The sequence below is a fragment of the Corvus hawaiiensis genome, chromosome 1 (genome assembly GCF_020740725.1).
Source record: "Corvus hawaiiensis isolate bCorHaw1 chromosome 1, bCorHaw1.pri.cur, whole genome shotgun sequence".
NCBI classification, from domain to species: Eukaryota; Metazoa; Chordata; class Aves; order Passeriformes; family Corvidae; genus Corvus; species Corvus hawaiiensis.
In genome coordinates this window covers 7,749,978-7,767,244 of record NC_063213.1, presented here as the reverse complement: position 1 = coordinate 7,767,244, position 17,267 = coordinate 7,749,978, and the positions used below count along the sequence as shown (strand labels likewise).

The window sequence follows — 17,267 nt, the reverse complement described above, 5'->3', positions numbered from 1 at the left end:
AGTCAGCAGTAATTTCCCTGACCCTTTTCAATAACTATTGAACCTATTTCAATAAAATTTAGTAGCAAAAGGTGCTGTTTAATGGAGTCATTGCCTTCAGAAAAACCCCAGATAAGCAATAGTCCTGTGCTGAATGCAGAAATAGGTTAAATATTTTGTTTCACATGGAGGTATGAAAAAAAATTAAATTGTTCAAACCGAAATTCAGCTAAAAATGATCAACATCTCAGAAAAAAAGCAGAGGACCCTTAGCTTTAACTGTCTCTGTTCTTTGTTTTTTTCCAGAAACCACCTACTATTTCTGTAGTCTTTATGGCTCAGTCTTGCTCTCCTGAGATCCGAGACCATTTCGGAAGCAGTGGTAGGTGCATGTTTAGAGATGACTTATGCTGGGCATCCTACAAGGACCTGGAAGCCTCAGCTGTCCCCACGTGGTGGTCAGCTGAAACTCTGCTTATTTAAAAATGAAAGAAGGCTAAAGAGAGTTTGGTGAACAGCTTGCAAAACGCATCAAAATAACAATACATGATAACATTTAAAAAAATACTCCAGGATAGGAGGCTTGCCCAGAAGTGGTAAAGCCCATAGAAGACTGAGATATAGAAGAACTTGGACGAGGCCATGGGAGAAAAACTGGAATAGTTTTTTGTCAATGTTCACCTTAATGTATTGTGGGGAGCACCTTTACTTGGGACTCAAAAGAAGCTTCATGCCAAAATGAAGTGCTGGTAGAAAAGCTTATGGAAAAAGTCTAGGAAATGAAGAGTTACAGTCAAGACTGGGTGCTATTTATGATTGTGAAGCCAAGGAAGAACCAGCTGAACCATTATCAGTGGTGTATTTTCCTCCTTAAGTATGGCTCATCATCAGAAAACCAGGAGGTGCTGAATTTAGTACCAACTTTTATCAAATGGCTGGCGAGAGCAATGCAACAGCAAGTTTAAATCTTGGTGAAATTTAATAGTATCTCCCAGTTTCTGACACCCCATTCCTGATCTGCCCCGAAAGGCAGGAACATCACCTGTGTATCTTTTCAGAGCCACGTGCAGATCTCAGTCTGGATTCCAGGCAAAACCAGCTCAAGCCCCTCAGTTTGTCTGCAATACCAGGGTCTTGGTGAAGCTCCACCTGCTCAGCTCTTGGTCAAGTGCTGCCCTCTTCCACCTGCTGCAGCAGCATCCAACCTGGCACTCATCTTCCACCCTGCCTCCAGCCTTCACCTCACACACAGCTTTGGATGTCAGGGAAACCCCTGGTCTGGGAGAAGGTCACTCATCTTTGGGAGCTACAACTCATGAAATTATTTCTATAAAACGTTATTTGAATTGGTAAGTATAAGTAAGTGACAAGATGTGTGACCAGCGTAAATGTTTCCAAGTAAATATATTGGGGGCAAAAAAATCAAGTAGTACGCAGAGATCATTTAGAAAAATGCTGATTAGCTTCAAAGTATTAGTGAAGCAGAAAATTGGCTTGGAACATGATTGTTAGCAGCTATCTTGAGAGCTTTATCCATTTATATCACTATTTTCTTTACAAATGAGCCGAGGGATTAGCTTGCAGTGAGCTGACTAAAGACACAACAGATTCCATTTAAGAAAGAGCAGAGGACTTTTCCAGTGTTTTAAAAATGGACTTTCTTGTTAACTTGGCTGTTGTCAATGAACAGCTTCTGGAACTGCACATACCTGGCTGCTCCCTGCAGCTCTTTCCTCCCTAAAAAAACTTTATATCCATTCTCTCAGTGGGGAATTCTGCATTTCACCAGTGGGATGTGCAGAAAGGACATGGGAAAGGCAGCCCACTCCTGCCATGTTTGGTTTGACAGGTCCTTCTACACCTTTTTTTGACTCTGTGTCCAGACACTGTTTACAGTTTGCTGCTGTCCCCTCCGCATGGCTCCAAGTGCAGTGTCTGTCACGTAGCAGCTCCGTTCCCTGTGCATGGAAACATGCAGCTGCCTCAGAGAGGGGTGTGTGGGAATCCTGTTATATCTTTAGCCTTAGAGATGATAATTTGCAATCACAACCAGATCCCAGCCAAGGAGCTTCACCACATTTGCAAAGCAGCCGGGCTGCAGCTTGTGACAATCACTCATCTTCTTTTAATTACTATCTCAAATCCTTGAGAACCTTTTAATAATTCTTTGTTTACAGTTGAAGGCAGGACCACTTGGGCACATCATCCTCTTTTGAGTACACAGGCCACTAATTAAGTTTTCTTTGAACCCAAAGGCACAGGTTTTCAGAGTCCTTCCAGCCTGACTGAGCATCCCCATCCCTGGAAGTGTTCAAGGCCAGCAATGGCAGAGAGAGCACAGGTCCTACAGGAGTCCTGTGCCCTTCCAGGGAGGTCAGGCAGGGCACTGAGGGCATTGCAGGAAATGCCTGTGAGAGGCAAAGGAGGTGGCGGTGTCCTGGGTTTTATGTATGAAATGCTTTCTGATGTGACTTGTGTTACCATATTATCTGCCCCCATGCAGCTGCATGGAGCAGCTTTCCCCAGCTGACACAGTTCCTACCCAGAACTTACCTACCTCATGGTATCTTGGATGGCCATAAGTACAAAACTGTGTACATCTCAAATGCTTTGCTGTCATTTTCCTCTCTGAATCTTCATTCCTGCTCAGAACCTCCTGCACTCCTCTATTCCTCGTCTGCAGGGCACATAAATTAAATTAATTTGTTGACTTACTGACTTTTTTCCCCATTGACCTGGAAGCTTGAAGAGCCAAAAGATGACTGAATATTTGCATGCATGAATAAAAGGCTGATCAGAGCAGTGTGTAGAACAGGCAAGTACACTCTGAGAGTAGCAGGAAGAGAGTTGCTGCCTTTTCACAGCGGGCTGAACTGTGAGCTCCAGTTCTCTCTGTGCCTTGCTTTACAGGATACAAACAGAATTACCATCAGCAAGCAGAGCTCTCATTTTTGTAGCGTCTGGGTCAAACAAAACCAGTGCTGAGCTGTTTGGGTCCAGCCAATCATTCTGTACCATGTTTGTGTCTATATTACAGAATTGGCTGAGCTGTGCCGCAGAATCACAGAACTGCAGAAGTTTTGAGGTCGGAAGGGACCTTTGGAGATCATCCACCCCATCACTCCTGCCAAGGCAGGGTCACCTGGAGCAGGTGACACAGGAGCACATCCAGGTGGGTTTGGAATTTCAGTGTTTCCCAGTGTGGATGAACCTTCTTGAGAAAGCTGGGGGGTGGCACATGAGAAGGAGCAAGGAGAGAGGAATCTGCTGTGCCACGTGCATTTGCTGGAGTTTGTTTGCACTATGACACCCAGGGCAGCACCCTCTGCCTGGAAGCGATATAAAAGTCAGAGTATTTGGGAGCCCTTCAGTCTGTTGATCATAACAAGCAGGAGGGAGAGGAACCATGTGGTTTCTGCAGAAGAGATTAGGGGAGATAAGTGCTAATGCTGCATGATGTTGTGTGAGATTAAAATACCTATTCATGGCCTAAGGATCCTAAAAATGTAAGGGAAGCTAAGTCAGATTAGACCTCCCAGCCCAGAAATTTACCTCCAACAGAGGCCAGTAGTGAACACCTCAGGAGCTGCAGTAAGGCTTCCCCAGGATGCTGTCCTAGACTCCAGCTACTTGTGCCCCACGGACCTGCTGGACCAGAGATAATGACCTTCATGAATACTGCTGATTATTTTTGAGATGACCCTCATAGATCCTCTCAGTCGTTTCTCTCCCTGACTGAAGAGTCCTTGTCTAATAAGAACATTTTTCTACAGGAACCTTACTACATATTTGATCATCCCATCACTTTTCTTTAGTTCTTCAATTTCTACAATATTAAATTGATGTGATGCTAATTTTCACATCCTCTGGGCCAGAGGATCAGATCTGTCTTTGATGTGCTAGCATAGCCTGTTTGTGTTCTTTGCTCCTTTTCTGACAATTCCTTATCAATGCATAAAGCTGATATTTTCACATAACCTCATATTATAAACCCAAGATTTGGCTCCTGGTTGATAATAGCTCATAGCCCATCATTATACAAGCAAAATTAGGATTATTTTCCATGTACATCACTTTACGTTAATTTCCAGAGACTTTCATGTGCCATTTCATTGCTTGGACACCAAGTGGCCTGACACAGAGTGCTTTTGCAATTTTCCAGTTAACTCATATCTAGCCTGAATTTGTCATCCTAGTTATGGTCCTGGATTGACTTCCTAAGGTTCAATTCATAAATATTCAAAGCAGTTTAGTCTGGGTGTGGCAGGTCTGATAAAGCAGGACGTAGATGGGTCTGTTCACCACTTACACTGATCCAAAGGCAAAATTAAAAGCCTTGAACTCTAAGATGTGTACCTCACCTCTGACACTCTAGTTCTGTGCTTGTGAACAAGATTCCTGTGATCAATATGTGGCCTTTAGACAATAATACAAAACAACAAGAGGCTTGAACCAAGAGGCATGCCATGCAAGAAGACTTTTCTTACCCAAAATTGTTCCAACAGACCTTGTGTGCAGTTCCCCTGCAGCAATTCCCCTCCTCTTCCACTTTCCTCTAGATACATCACAACAAACCTGGTTTTTTTTGACCCAGCACATATTCTCTCACTATTCCCTCAGCTGTTTGTTTTCTACCTAAAAACTGGTACTTATTCTTTTAAAGATGCTTTCAGGAGAATTTTTTCCCTGCAAATCTGTCTTAATCTATTGCTGCCTGCAAAATAAACTACTTTAGCAGTATTCCCCTGACCCCTTAGATTGAATCCTCCTGTCTGCTCGTGGCTGACCCAATTCAATATCTCCAGTTACTACAGATGCATCTCTTTCTCATTGCTCTGCTGAGATCATGCACAGCCCAATGGCTGGGAAAAGCTTTGTTTTCTCTTCTGTCAGGCTTATAACACACTCAGTATTTGTCCATCACACCACTTTCCAAGGAAATGTAGTATGAATCTTCCTCTCCTGGTCATCTTCAGCCAGAGCACCAGGGGTATCCGAGTCATGCCAGATCTACAATGGATTTTTCGGTTTCTCTTACATTCTTTTGGGGTGTGTACTACTGGTGATGATAAATGCACACTCTCCTCTCTAGATATGAGCAGCCTGACATTTGAACAATGAATTATGTTCCCTTGGTCATTTCCTAACCAATTTCTCTGATGAAACTGTCAGGCCTTGGCCTCTGCTCCCTCTAAGCAAACAGCAGCCTCATGCAATTTGCACAAGGTATTGTTTTCCTTCCTTTGAAATGCCTTTCCTTGCTCATCAGCATACAACCCTTTTCTCATTAGAATAGACAATTTCTATTGTGATTTCTCATCCCCTGTCCTTCCCTGCATAAAATGACAATTTTATTCCAAGGCCCTGTTTCACCCTGCAACTCTGAGATTGCTGGAGCAAGTCCTTCTGCTACATGGTCAGAGCATGAGCTTGGGCTGTATCTCATTTTCCTGAAGCTTGGTGCATCCTGAAAATTACTCTTGCCTGTGTGTGGATGCAGTGTGCATGCAGAGTTGGGAAACAAATGACCCTAAGTAGCAAAAGTCCTGTGAGAGATGCACATCACTTAAGCAATGGTATCAGTAACTCTCAACGAAGTCGTGACTGAGTCTATTGAAAATGGTCTTGATTTTGCATCCTCGAAGCCTTTCTGCTGCAGGGAAGAGTGATCCCTCCCTGGAAAGCACAGAAACAGAGTAACTCGAGGTGTGTGATACCAAGGTGGGGATCACTGGGCTCGGAGAGTCTTCAAGAGAGCACAGAATTTATCCCACTGCCCTGAAAATGGATCCACAATGTAAAATCCTGGCAGCTGTCCCTAAAGCCATCCAAAGGGGAAGGCTGCTTTGCCTCCAGGCACACATTGCCCTTCAGTGTTGCCCCTGCCATTTGCTTGCTCTTCCAGAGACACACAGAGCCCATTATTGTCCTCTCTTGGCATTTCAGGTTGTACTTGGAAATGTTTTTCAGGTTTTGCACAGTTTTTCAGTTCTGTACAGTTATCCAGCTAATGCTTGTCAGTGCATCTCTGTAAAGTGATAGGCACAAGCCATAATCAAGGTATTTGGGGTCACTTCACAGCAAAAAAGTACTGAAGGCAGCACTTACTGTTCCAGGTTGGTATTTTCTTTTTCCAGGAGATCCCACTCTCCAAGGGCTCATACTAAAACAAAATCTTTCTCTCTTCTCCTCCCTTGCCAGCTGGCCTTTTCAAAGTTGCCTCTGGAAACGCATGGGGCAAATTCTGTGATCCTTCAAGTGCTGACTATAAACAGGCTGATAAAGTCCAACCAAAGATGATGAGAGCTTCACTAACTGATGATGCATCATTGCTTCAGGGGATGGCAGATTGGTTTGTCTGCACACTTTGAGCTGCATCCTTGGAAGACACTAAAATGTGTGAAATCCCTCAGGAAAAAAAAAAAATTGAAATTCTTTATTATCTCCTCTTCAAAACGCCCAGCATCCATCAGAGAAGGTGAGTTGTGCTGGTGTCTCCATGGGGACAGCGGGCACCCTGCTGCAAAGGTGAAATGTTGCAGTGGGGATCCTGCAACACGCATATATCAAACCAGGAGTCCCGTGGAAAGGAAATATATATGGACAGACAGATTCTTGCTAGATGTTTCAGAGAGATGTTTATTTCTCCAGCCGCATGGCCGGAGCTCTGCCCAGGAACTGTTCCAGTCATGGGACCAAGGGTCCTTCTGCCCGCGCAGGGAACACAAACCAACCAATGGGAACGAGGCTGAGCAGGGGCAGGGTAGCCCCATGTCTGTGCCCTCAGGGCCCCTCTCCCAGGGCTACACGGCAGGGGAGGGACCCCAACACCTCACCCGTTTTATTTTAATAAAAGGAGAATGAAAACAACTGGATAAACATAACAAGAACAGTTTCAAAACAAAACAAGCCACCCTCCTGAGTCTTTAAATGTCGAAACAGATTCTGTGGAACATCTTAGGGCTGACAGAAGGGAGACAGAATTCTCTGAGCATGCTTTGTGGGGAAACTGAGGCAGGAGAGGGTTTAACTTCTTCCCTCCCCCTTTTCATCCCCCACTCGGCATTGGAAAGGGATTTTTGGGGAAACAATTGGCAAAAGCATGGTTTTGTGAGGGAAACCATGGATGAAAAAACGGATTGGGAATACACTGGGGGTAATAGGACATAGGGTAAAAGGGAAAGGTGGGATTAGGAAAGGGAAACTGTAGGGGGGGCTTACAATGGAGATACTGTCTAACATGACTACGATTTTTTGCATATATACTGCCTTTTACAGGAACACCATCAGGCCCAGTGACCTGCGATGCTTGTAACCCTTTTCTCCCTAGAACAATATTAAATTCCACCACCTCTCCATCTCCCAAGCTTGGGATCCATTTTTCAGGGTTATTCTTTTTAATAGCAGTTCTATGCACGAATATGTCTTGCTGGTTGTCACACCTTGTTATAAAACCATAATTTTGCTTAACATTATACCATTTTACTATCCCTAAGGTCTTAGTTGCTATGATCTTTTCCTTTTTCCGAGTGGCTGCTGTTTTCTGTCTCGCTGCGTCTTTGCTCTCTCTTTCGGTCGCTCCCGTGTTGGAATTGTCGGAGCTGCTCGTGCCTGCGCGCTCTTCCCGGGGTCGCGTTCGGGGCTGCGCGGGCCGGGCCGGGCCACGCCGCTCAGTTCTCCGTGCGTCGCCTCCTCTGGTCGCAGCTTCGCTGCCGATGCCGGGCGCTGCACCCACGTCTCGGCCGGGCCCCCGAGCGACGACTCCCCCGCGTCCTGCTCCGGCGCGCGTCTCGGCTGGGCGCGGCTCCGCTCCACCGCCATCGCCGCCAGCCGCCGCCCGCGCGCCGCCCCTCTCGGCCGGGCGTTCCCGGGGCTCGCTCCACCACGCACTGCACAGGACCGGGCAGGCACCGCCGGGTCCCGCCGCGCCTCGCTCCGCCACCGACACTGCGGCTCGCGTGGCTCCGCCCGCGCGCGGGAACTGCCTCGCTGCTGCTCGCAGAGCGCTCGGTGCACGTGGCCTGGGCCGCACGGTCCCTGCGCCACGCTTCCCTTCACCAGGACACAGCTGACATTGCTCAACAGTCTCAGTAACTAAATAATATTCACGAAAATATTCTTCCATCGGCATATATTTTGACTCCAATATTAACTGTGTCCAAACGGTTTTCCAAAAGCCCTTGGTAAGAATTAAATCCCAAGAAACATAGAAAAAGTTCTTAAACAACCATGCCAGGAAGTGTTTCAGTTCTTTTTGAGCTTGAATCAAGCTAAAATTTACAAATCGTTGTTCAAGAATCATTTTAAGTTTAAGATAAATGTCCATATGCGGCTCTGAGAGCCAAGAGTCTTCCCACGGTTCCTCCATAGTTTAGATATGGAATAGCAAAGCAAAACCAAGAAGAGGAATCCAAAGTTTCCAGGGTTTACTCACACAAATCAGTCGCTTAGGGATCGGGGATCGTTCTGCTCACAAATCTCCACCATTTGTTGCAGTGGGGATCCTGCAACACGCATATATCAAACCAGGAGTCCCGTGGAAAGGAAATATATATGGACAGACAGATTCTTGATAGCTGTTTCAGAGAGATGTTTATTTCTCCAGCCGCATGGCCGGAGCTCTGCCCAGGAACTGTTCCAGTCACGGGACCAAGGGTCCTTCTGCCCGCGCAGGGAACACAAACCAACCAATGGGAACGAGGCTGAGCAGGGACAGGGTAGCCCCATGTCTGTGCCCTCAGGGCCCCTCTCCCAGGGCTACACGGCAGGGGAGGGACCCCAACAACTGGAGGCAGGGTTTTGGTAGGTATATAACTGTACATGTGTTTTGTACATCCCTGGAAAGAAGCCCCTCCAGACCCCATCACAAGAGGACGAGCAGGAGATCTCCTCTCCAGCCCCTCACTCCCACCCCTGTGATCTTCCTTCTCCTGCTGCTCCACTTCAGCACCTCGGGGCATTATTTTTAACTAACACTTCTATTGTTCCGATTTTGCAGGTTCCTGGTGTATAATTAGAAGTCCTGACATCCTTGTCTTCTTCCTCCCTGGTGCCATGGGCCTGCTGAGAGGAGGAGAGAGGCTTTGCTCCCTGTCTCATGGCGGAACCAGTGGCGAGCCCTTTGCCAGGACAATACATCTGTCAGCATCCGTCAGCCTCCCCGTAATTAGCTCCGAAGTTAACTGCTTCCCATCTCCCAGAGAGGCCAACACCTTGTGTTTACTTCTCACTTGAAAAAAATTCCTCCCACAGCCACCTGAAAGTGCCTGTGAGTCCAGAGAAGTGCAAATTCACAGAGATGTGTAAATCTCTGCTCAATATCCCCCAACCTGACATCACGATGCTTCCTAAACAGAGCTGTCGTTGGCAGGAGATGCACAAAGCTGTGGCACTGTAGCCCAAAGGGCCACTCAGTTAGAGGAGTTTTCAAACAAAGACAAGGCACAAGGGCTCTAATCTTAAAATTCATGTCTTTTTGTTTTTCTCTCCACAGAATGGATTATCACAATCGAGTGTTGCTGGGAATGGAATGGGAAATAATGGCAGAGCAGGAGGAAGCTTTGCACAACAAACTGAGGCCAGTTTTCCAGCAGAGCTGAGCTCCAGGGGCTGCACAGTTCCCATCTGGTTCCCTCATTTTCACTTCTCTTTCCTGCCCTTCTTTCTGGGAATGGACTTAGCCCAGTGGTGGAGTAGCCACGGTGGATGCTATGCTGTAACTCAGACTTGTGTTTGTTTTACCTCTGCCACCCATTGCCAGAGATTATAAATATTGACTACAGTTTTCAGATGTCCAAAAGGCTTGCACAAAAAAGGCTCCTTTTTTTTTTAGCATCTATATGACAAATGATTTACAGCAATGACTACAGCCCAGCTGAGCTCCCACCAAAAGGTTAATGAAAATGTTACCACTGTCTTCAGGGCAGCAGAACCAAGGCAGAAACAGAACCTTTGTATCCAATGCACACCAGTGAAAAAAGTTCTACTGTTTTGAAGTGACCTGGATTGGACTGTACATTTTATATTGTGGGTCTTAACACTATCTATTCACATGTTAATTTCTTTGTGGTTTTTGTTTGTTTGTTTGTTTGTTTTAAATAATTGCTTTTGTTACTGTTTGGGGTCTTTTTACCCAAGATGACATTTCTTTTCCCCATTCCTGTTTGTGTGTATAAAGCACTTGGTAGAATGGTGTCTGGGGTGGATGATGGTGCTGTTTGGAGAGACCAGAGTGACTAAAACCAGGTAATATAAGGAGGAAAGGGAAGGGTGGGTTTAGGATTTAAGGTTTCGGGATCTTCCCTGTGTCCCCTGTATAGAAGCAGGTTTGGGTTTGAGGATGGTTGAGGAAGTTTATTCCTATTTTGCCCTTGGAATCCTAAAGACTGAGGAACTGAATGGCTCAGATGTAACAAAGATTGGCTTTCTTCAACCCACTTTTCCTGAGCCTGGAGTGTTACCAACTGGTTTTGGATATAAATCTGATCTGTGCTGAGATTTCAGTCACACTGAGGATTTGCATTGCAAAGACCTGTCATGGTGCATCTACAGCTCCCCTGAAAACACTCCTTTACTTCATCTGAATTAAAGAAAGCTTATTACATATTTTCTGTAATGGTTAAGTTTTAGATTGACTCAGCACTGTGCTGTGGAACAGCCATTTTCTGTGTTTATATGTACCAGGTTAGTAGGTGAGAGGATGGAGGTGTCAGACCACATTCGTGTGTTCGTGCCTGAGAGGGAGGAAAATATAGTTATGCTGTTGCTACATAACTCAGTGTGGGGGTAATTTATGGATACATTGGTAGTTTATTTCCCAAGACCATCAGGGATGAGAGAGTGTAAGTTATTTCTCTACTTGAGTAACAAAATCTAAATAGCTGTGAGCTATTTAGCAGTGATTCATTATCAGTTGATCCACTTTTCAAAGGCTGGCTTATATTTCTACACCTGCCATCTTTCTCCTTTCCTGTGTCTTGTAAAAATATCCTCAGTTAAGTAATCTTTTTGGGAACTCTGACCAATAAAAGATCTTTGCAGAACTTTGCTGGTTCTATAAGCACAGCAGCAGCCTGACTTTATAACTTGAGATAATTTCTCTTCTATTTCTGTTTATTCCTGGTTAACAACAGCCAAACTTTCAAGAACTTTTAGAGATAATTACTATTATTACTAGAAAACATGTCTGTCCCATGGAATGATTGATTAATGCTTAGGTAGATTTTGGGGAATGTTCACTTTGTGAGTTGAGACAAAGCTATGTATCAGTAGCATGTCCCAGTTCCTAAAAAGAAGTAAATAAGTTCATGGTGAGATGATAGAAAGTATTTGGATTCCAAGAAGCTTTTGTCAGGATGGGCTTTCAACTCCTTCAGCTCTACACTCAACCTAAGATGTTTTCCAAAACATAGAATCCTATTTTACCTTTCATATGCTCTCACCAGTCAAAATTCCATCCCACCCATAGAAACTCCATATTGGGAGAGTCTAAGTAGATTTTCAAGAGAATCTGGGTAATTCTGGAGACTAGCTCCCATCCTATCCTGTGCTTTTATCCTGGCAGTGCAGATGATCTTCATGTATAAGAAGTAAACAGAGTCAATATTCCAATATTCTGCTAGCCAGCAAACCCACATGCTTTGAATTTCAGAGTGAGTCTTTTGTGGCTGGCAAGTCTGTGTTCATAACAAAGGTGCCAAAAATTCTGCGTTATCTCAAAGTTTTGCCTTCCACTTCTGTGATCCCATTGATTTCAGGACTGCTAAGCCAAGGGAGGAAAAAATCCATCAAGCTAATTCTTGAAAAAAGGCACTGAATATTCTTAGGCAGAAGCCAGCTCAACAAAGCTGTGCCTGAGGTTCTATCAATATTGAAGCCTTGTTTTCAAAGTGGATTTTTCTTCTGTTAAAATAACAAGATATAATGATAAATGCACAAAGGAAGTTAAAACCACTGATGAGCTGAAGATTTTGCTGTGAGCCATTGGGAACACGGCACTGAGAGGATCCTGACCTTTATTTCTGGGCAATTTAGATGCGCCAAGATATAAAACCTCTAAGAGATGGTACACAAATGATGGCAGATTTACTCAACATGTATCCCATATTGTAAAAATCATGGTCCTTTCCAGATAGAAAGGCTAAAGAAATGTTAATTAAGTGGACATTTAATTTCCTTTTTTAGTCTTATTACAAAGGAGCAAAGGAACAGGAGGGACCAACAGTCAGGAGACATCCTGAATTTGGGGATGGGTTTTCTTTTCCCATTTCCACCTGGTTTGTTCCCTTCCCGTCTTAATTCTTGATGGAAAAAAACCCTAGAAAAATGCTGCAGAGTCAAAGACTTGAACATAGGGGCATGGTTATAAAGAAGGCTGTGTTACCTTTTGCATGGCTATTTCAGGCAGTGACAACTCACAGGAATGCTCATGAGCCAGGAGTATTTAAGAATAAACAGGACAATATTTGTAAGTAGTTGGTTTAAGTGAATATGTGCCACAATTTCCATGGGAAACCCGAATTTCTCCTTGGCCATGATGAGAGTGGCTCACCTCTCCCTAGGGATTAAGGAAAGGAGGATGGTATTCCACCTGCAAATGAGTCAGGGCAGGAGGGGAAGTGGATGGGGACTGGCTTTAGTCCCCAGCTCTCCAGGCAGTGACTCAAATCTGGTCTGTGCAGACACAGGAGGAGGGTTTTATGAGTGCTTTGCAGGCTGTCCTCCCTGTGAGCAACATATTCGGGTTCAGAAGTCCAGGGTGGATTTCCACAGTGCAATCAAGACCCTGAAAAAGCTTGCTCCAAAGTACAGAGTTGTCACAGGGTTTCTTTACCCTACAAACAATGGGCAACCTGGTGCTGTTACCCTCATCCCTCTCCTCTGCTCCTTGTGGCATCATATCGACCTTGGCTTGGGTGAAACCTCAATTCCTCTTCCATTGGGGCTGAGACTGTCAGGAACCAGACAGAAATGCTCCCTGCTGACAGCATCACAGCTATTGAGCATGGGAAACGAGGTGTCAGCACTGCTGACTGAGCTACAATTATGGCCTGGAAGTAGCTGAGAAATAATGTCAAATCAGTGTGATGCTGTTCGTGCCACACTCCAATCTGCAAATGAAACGGGAGAGAAATTCTTCAAATAAATGATTTATTTAATGAATTATTCTGCCAGATTTAATTTACTCAGTCAATCAGAAGTCCTCCAGCACCACGGGACATAAATGGATTAATGTTTTCCCAAGCATCAGTACAGAAGGCAATTCCTGGTCAGCAGCACAAGTGCTCAGTGTTTGGGGCCTACAGAGGTGTTCCTGGATGTAGCTGAGTCAATGTCTTACTAAAGCATATTTCAGCTATCCTATGTTGAGATTAAACCCATTTTCTTCTTTGTTAATCATTTATCTCCCCTGGAATGTCCCTGAAACACATCAGCCCGTGTGGGCAGCCATACAAAGGTCTGTTCTGCAGCATTAGCTTGAGCTTTGAGGGTGTGCCAGCAGTGGAATTGTTTTGCACCATCCACCTGAGAAGGCAGGTGAGAGACAGGTTCCATCATTTCCTCTTTGCTGTGAGGGACCAAACCATTCTCAAGCTTAGCTTCTGTGTTCAGGCTTTTCCTGAGATCTTGTTTCATAGGAACTCTGTGTTCTCCCCAACGCTGTTCCTGTGCACCACAGAAACACTGACACTGATATTTACATCCATCCTTGAGCTTTCTGGAGACCAAAAAGCTTCACAGCTGCTTTGTTTGGAAGTGGCTTCTCCTTTTCACCGGAGACTGAACAAGCCACCTTATTTGCTCCTGTTTGTGTGGCACTTTCAATGTGATAGATTACCTCAGCCATGTCTAACACAGGAAACTCTCCCTCCTGCTGCTTGACACCGAGGCTACGCCGCACCGAACACCCTCCCTCACCTGGTTTGTGCAGCATTGTACCTGCAAAAGGGCACACAACAATTCACAGGGCTGTGTTTTATGCAGGCTCAGGAAAAGCTTCCTTCACCAGGGAAAGAAGTCACATCACAGGGAGTGCAGTTTTGCCAGGGTGATGCATCCACCACCACGATTCCTTGGCCCAGTGCTCCTGATGGGGCCAGAGAGGTCCAATCATGGGCTGGCACAGCTCACAGCAGGGATTGGCATGGAGGCACAGCCAGGTTGTATTTTTCACACATGAAAAGTTCAGTGCAGTTCCATAGCTCAGGTTGGCTTGTGCACGCTGCTTAGTTACAGGAGAATCATCTTGCCACGGGAGCAGTCCCTAAATGAGGGATGCCTGCAGCCCCCAGGCAGCTGCTGGTTGCTTGGACTTCTCTCCAGAATCGAGAGTCACACTGTCATCTTGCTCTTTTCCTGGAGATTAGTTTGGGTATCTTGGCTATTTAGGATAGCTCAGCTCCAGCTGGAGATCCTCAGAGATGCTCGTAATGGTCCCAGGCTCCACAAGCCTCACTCGTTTTTGAGTGAGTCGAGGATCATGGAAAGGTAATGGGCTTCCTAAGAGCTGCTGTGGGCTGCATTGAGAAGCTTAGTAAGTGATGTCAACTGAGGACAGATTCACAACATCAAACCTCCAAATGACTCACATTCCCCTGCAGACTGAGGGGCATTTATCAGCTTGGGTCTGATGGTGACAGTCCTGGGTCTTATTACCTAGGGAATATTTTGCTAGCTCCAAATTGCACCAGGACAAACCAAAAATAAAAGCATCCAGGAGGAAGGAATGATCAGACATAGTGTCTGAAGCACAGACATGGGCATTTCTGCCTTTATGGCTGTCAACAAACCCAATTACTGATTGACTGGCAGCGAATCAGGGTAAATCCGCTTAGCTGGGATTAGATGGAGGAGGTTAATGAAGTGTCTGAAGGTAGATGTTAGATGCTGGGCAGAGCAGAGTGCAGCTAGCTGGCTCCTGGCTGGGGTGCACACCTGCCTTCCCTCACCTGCAGAAATGGCTGTGGTGCTTTCCTGGTGGGTCCCTGGAGATACGGAGGACACTGAGGAGGCAGAAATGGGTCCAGGCAGGATCAGTGAGGGGGCAGGAACAGGGCAGTGGAGGTTGAGCCTCTGCAGCTACCAGGGTGTGAGTGCTTCACTCTGATTTTGTGGGTTTGAGGGACAAAACAGAGCTCAAGGGCTTTGTTTGGAGGTCATCTTCTGATCACTGCCACAACCACAAGGAACAGAAGTGCAGCCACACTGCACACAAACATGGTGAGCAACCTGATCTCACTGGAGATGTCCCTGCTAATTTCAGGGGGGTTGGACCAGACCAGAGGAACTTTAAAGGTCCCTTCCAACACAAACTATTCTATGATTCTACGAAACAACTCCTCTGCATCTTGGGAATGATTTTCCAGTTTTGTTGATGCTGAAAACACTTCTGTCCAGCAGCTGAACAGCCTTTGCCAGCCCCTGAAAGGAAATTCTGCATTCCAAACCTGGATCGGAACTTGTAGTTGTGTTTATAATTAAGCTGAAGCAAAATCTTTTCTGTAAACCCCAAAGGATCTTTGTTTGTTTCTAACAGATGTGGTCAGATTCTCCACTCTCTTTCACCACTACAAATCGATAGTTACTATATTAAAGTCACTGGATTCACACAATCCAAAATCAATGCAAAGCAGGAAGCAGACAAATCCACGTATTACAGTAACAGCTAATATTTTGTCTCTCCTCATATTGTGATGGCTATTCCATATCAAGGGTATTTTTCCTCTCCTCATTTGCATTGAGCCAGAGCCTCTCATCTTCCTTTGCTTGTCCATCCCTCTTCTCTCACACCTGCCCCTTCTCACCCCCACTGGACACTGGCCAAGGCCAAGCTCATCAGTGATGGTGGTTGTGCCTATATGTACCATACTTAAGAAAGGCGAAAAATTGCTGTTCAACAACATCTGGGAGAGAGGAGTGAGAGTAAGCGAGAGGAACAGCTCTGCAAATCCCAAGGTCAGTGTAGAAGGACAGGGAGGAGATCAATCTTCAGCCTGTGGTGAGGCAGCTGTGCCCCTGCAGCCCGTGGAGGTCCATGGGGGAGCAGAGATCCGCCTACAGCCCCTGAGAACCCCAGAGCAGAGCAGGTGGATGCTGGAAGGAGGCTGTGACTCTGTGGGAAGCCTGTGCTGGAGCAGGCTCCTGGCAGGACCTGCGGCCCTGAGCAGAGAGGAGCCCAGGCTGAAGGAGCTTTGCTGGCAGGACTTGTGGTCCTGTGGGTGACCCAGGCTGAGCAGGCTGCGCCTGCAGGGCTGACCCCACGGGAGGTCATGGAGAGCTGCAGCCCGTGGGAGGGACTCACGCTGGAGCTCATGAAGGACTGTCTGCCGTGGAGGGCACCCTACACTAGGGCACTGCCAATTCACCTCTGAACCATGTCAGGAAAGAGGTGTTTTTGTCACAGTCTGTGAAAGATCAGAGTTGCTCCAGAGACCTGCTCCCAGGAACTTCAAAAGATCCTAGAGACAAAGTGAGAAGAAGAATTAAAGACCAGAGATAAAGAAAAGGATAATGCAGACTTCTGCGCCCTCTTTCTGAAGAGCTACAGACCCAAGGCCAGGCACCTGGTCTTAATCTATTCAAAAGGGTTAATAGCAGGCAGGAGCCTGCTTCTGTTGCCTCTAAGAGAGCTGTCTGAGAGGTGCAGGCAGGACCTCAGAGGGGCCAGGAAGATGAAACATGGCTGTTCCTCTGCACAGAAGTCCCTTCTCTCCAGAGAAGGTGTTGTGTAACTCGTGTTTCTTTCACTCCAGCCACACATTTGTTAAAGGCACTGCATGCCTTTCATCTTTGTCTTTTTAATAAAGAGCATATAAAAAGCCCAGCCAATGAACCCTTTCAGTCTCCATCATTTTTATCTCCATTAGCTGTGTTACCTGGTTACTTAACCTACATTCTCCTTGATTCCTTTACCATTATTTTCCCTCTATTAGGGCACAATCATTCAATAACAAGGCAGAAGATGAGCTCTTATCTCCTCTTAGAGCCCAGGCAGCTTTACTGCTCTGTAGTGCATATGAGATGTACTGAAATGGCCTTTTCCTCTCCGGGTTTGCATAAGGAGCAGACTCCTGCTCACTCAGGCAGTGCTTTTCCATCAGTGTGACACTCTCCAGCATTCCCACTCCTGGTTATCCCTCCCCTGCTCGTGGTTTCAGCAGCAGCTCAGCACTGCCAGTGCAGAAGCCAGAGTGGCCACATGGTCTATCCTGAGGTCAGGGTTACCCCCAGACCAGGCAGCCAGTTATGGCCCGGGGGGTTGTTTTTGTGGAGAGCAGAACCAGCACTCT

General features: G+C 46.0%; 1 long non-coding RNA gene across 1 annotated transcript; it reads left to right on the top strand.

Annotated features, from left to right (window-relative positions):
• Positions 1 to 297: 297 nt before the first annotated feature.
• Positions 298 to 16,979, top strand: LOC125336451. Its single transcript, XR_007207762.1, has 4 exons — positions 298 to 1,328; positions 3,017 to 3,151; positions 6,181 to 6,461; positions 16,969 to 16,979. It is a non-coding gene; the product is annotated as an uncharacterized LOC125336451 (long non-coding RNA).
• The last annotated feature ends 288 nt before the right edge of the window (positions 16,980 to 17,267 follow it).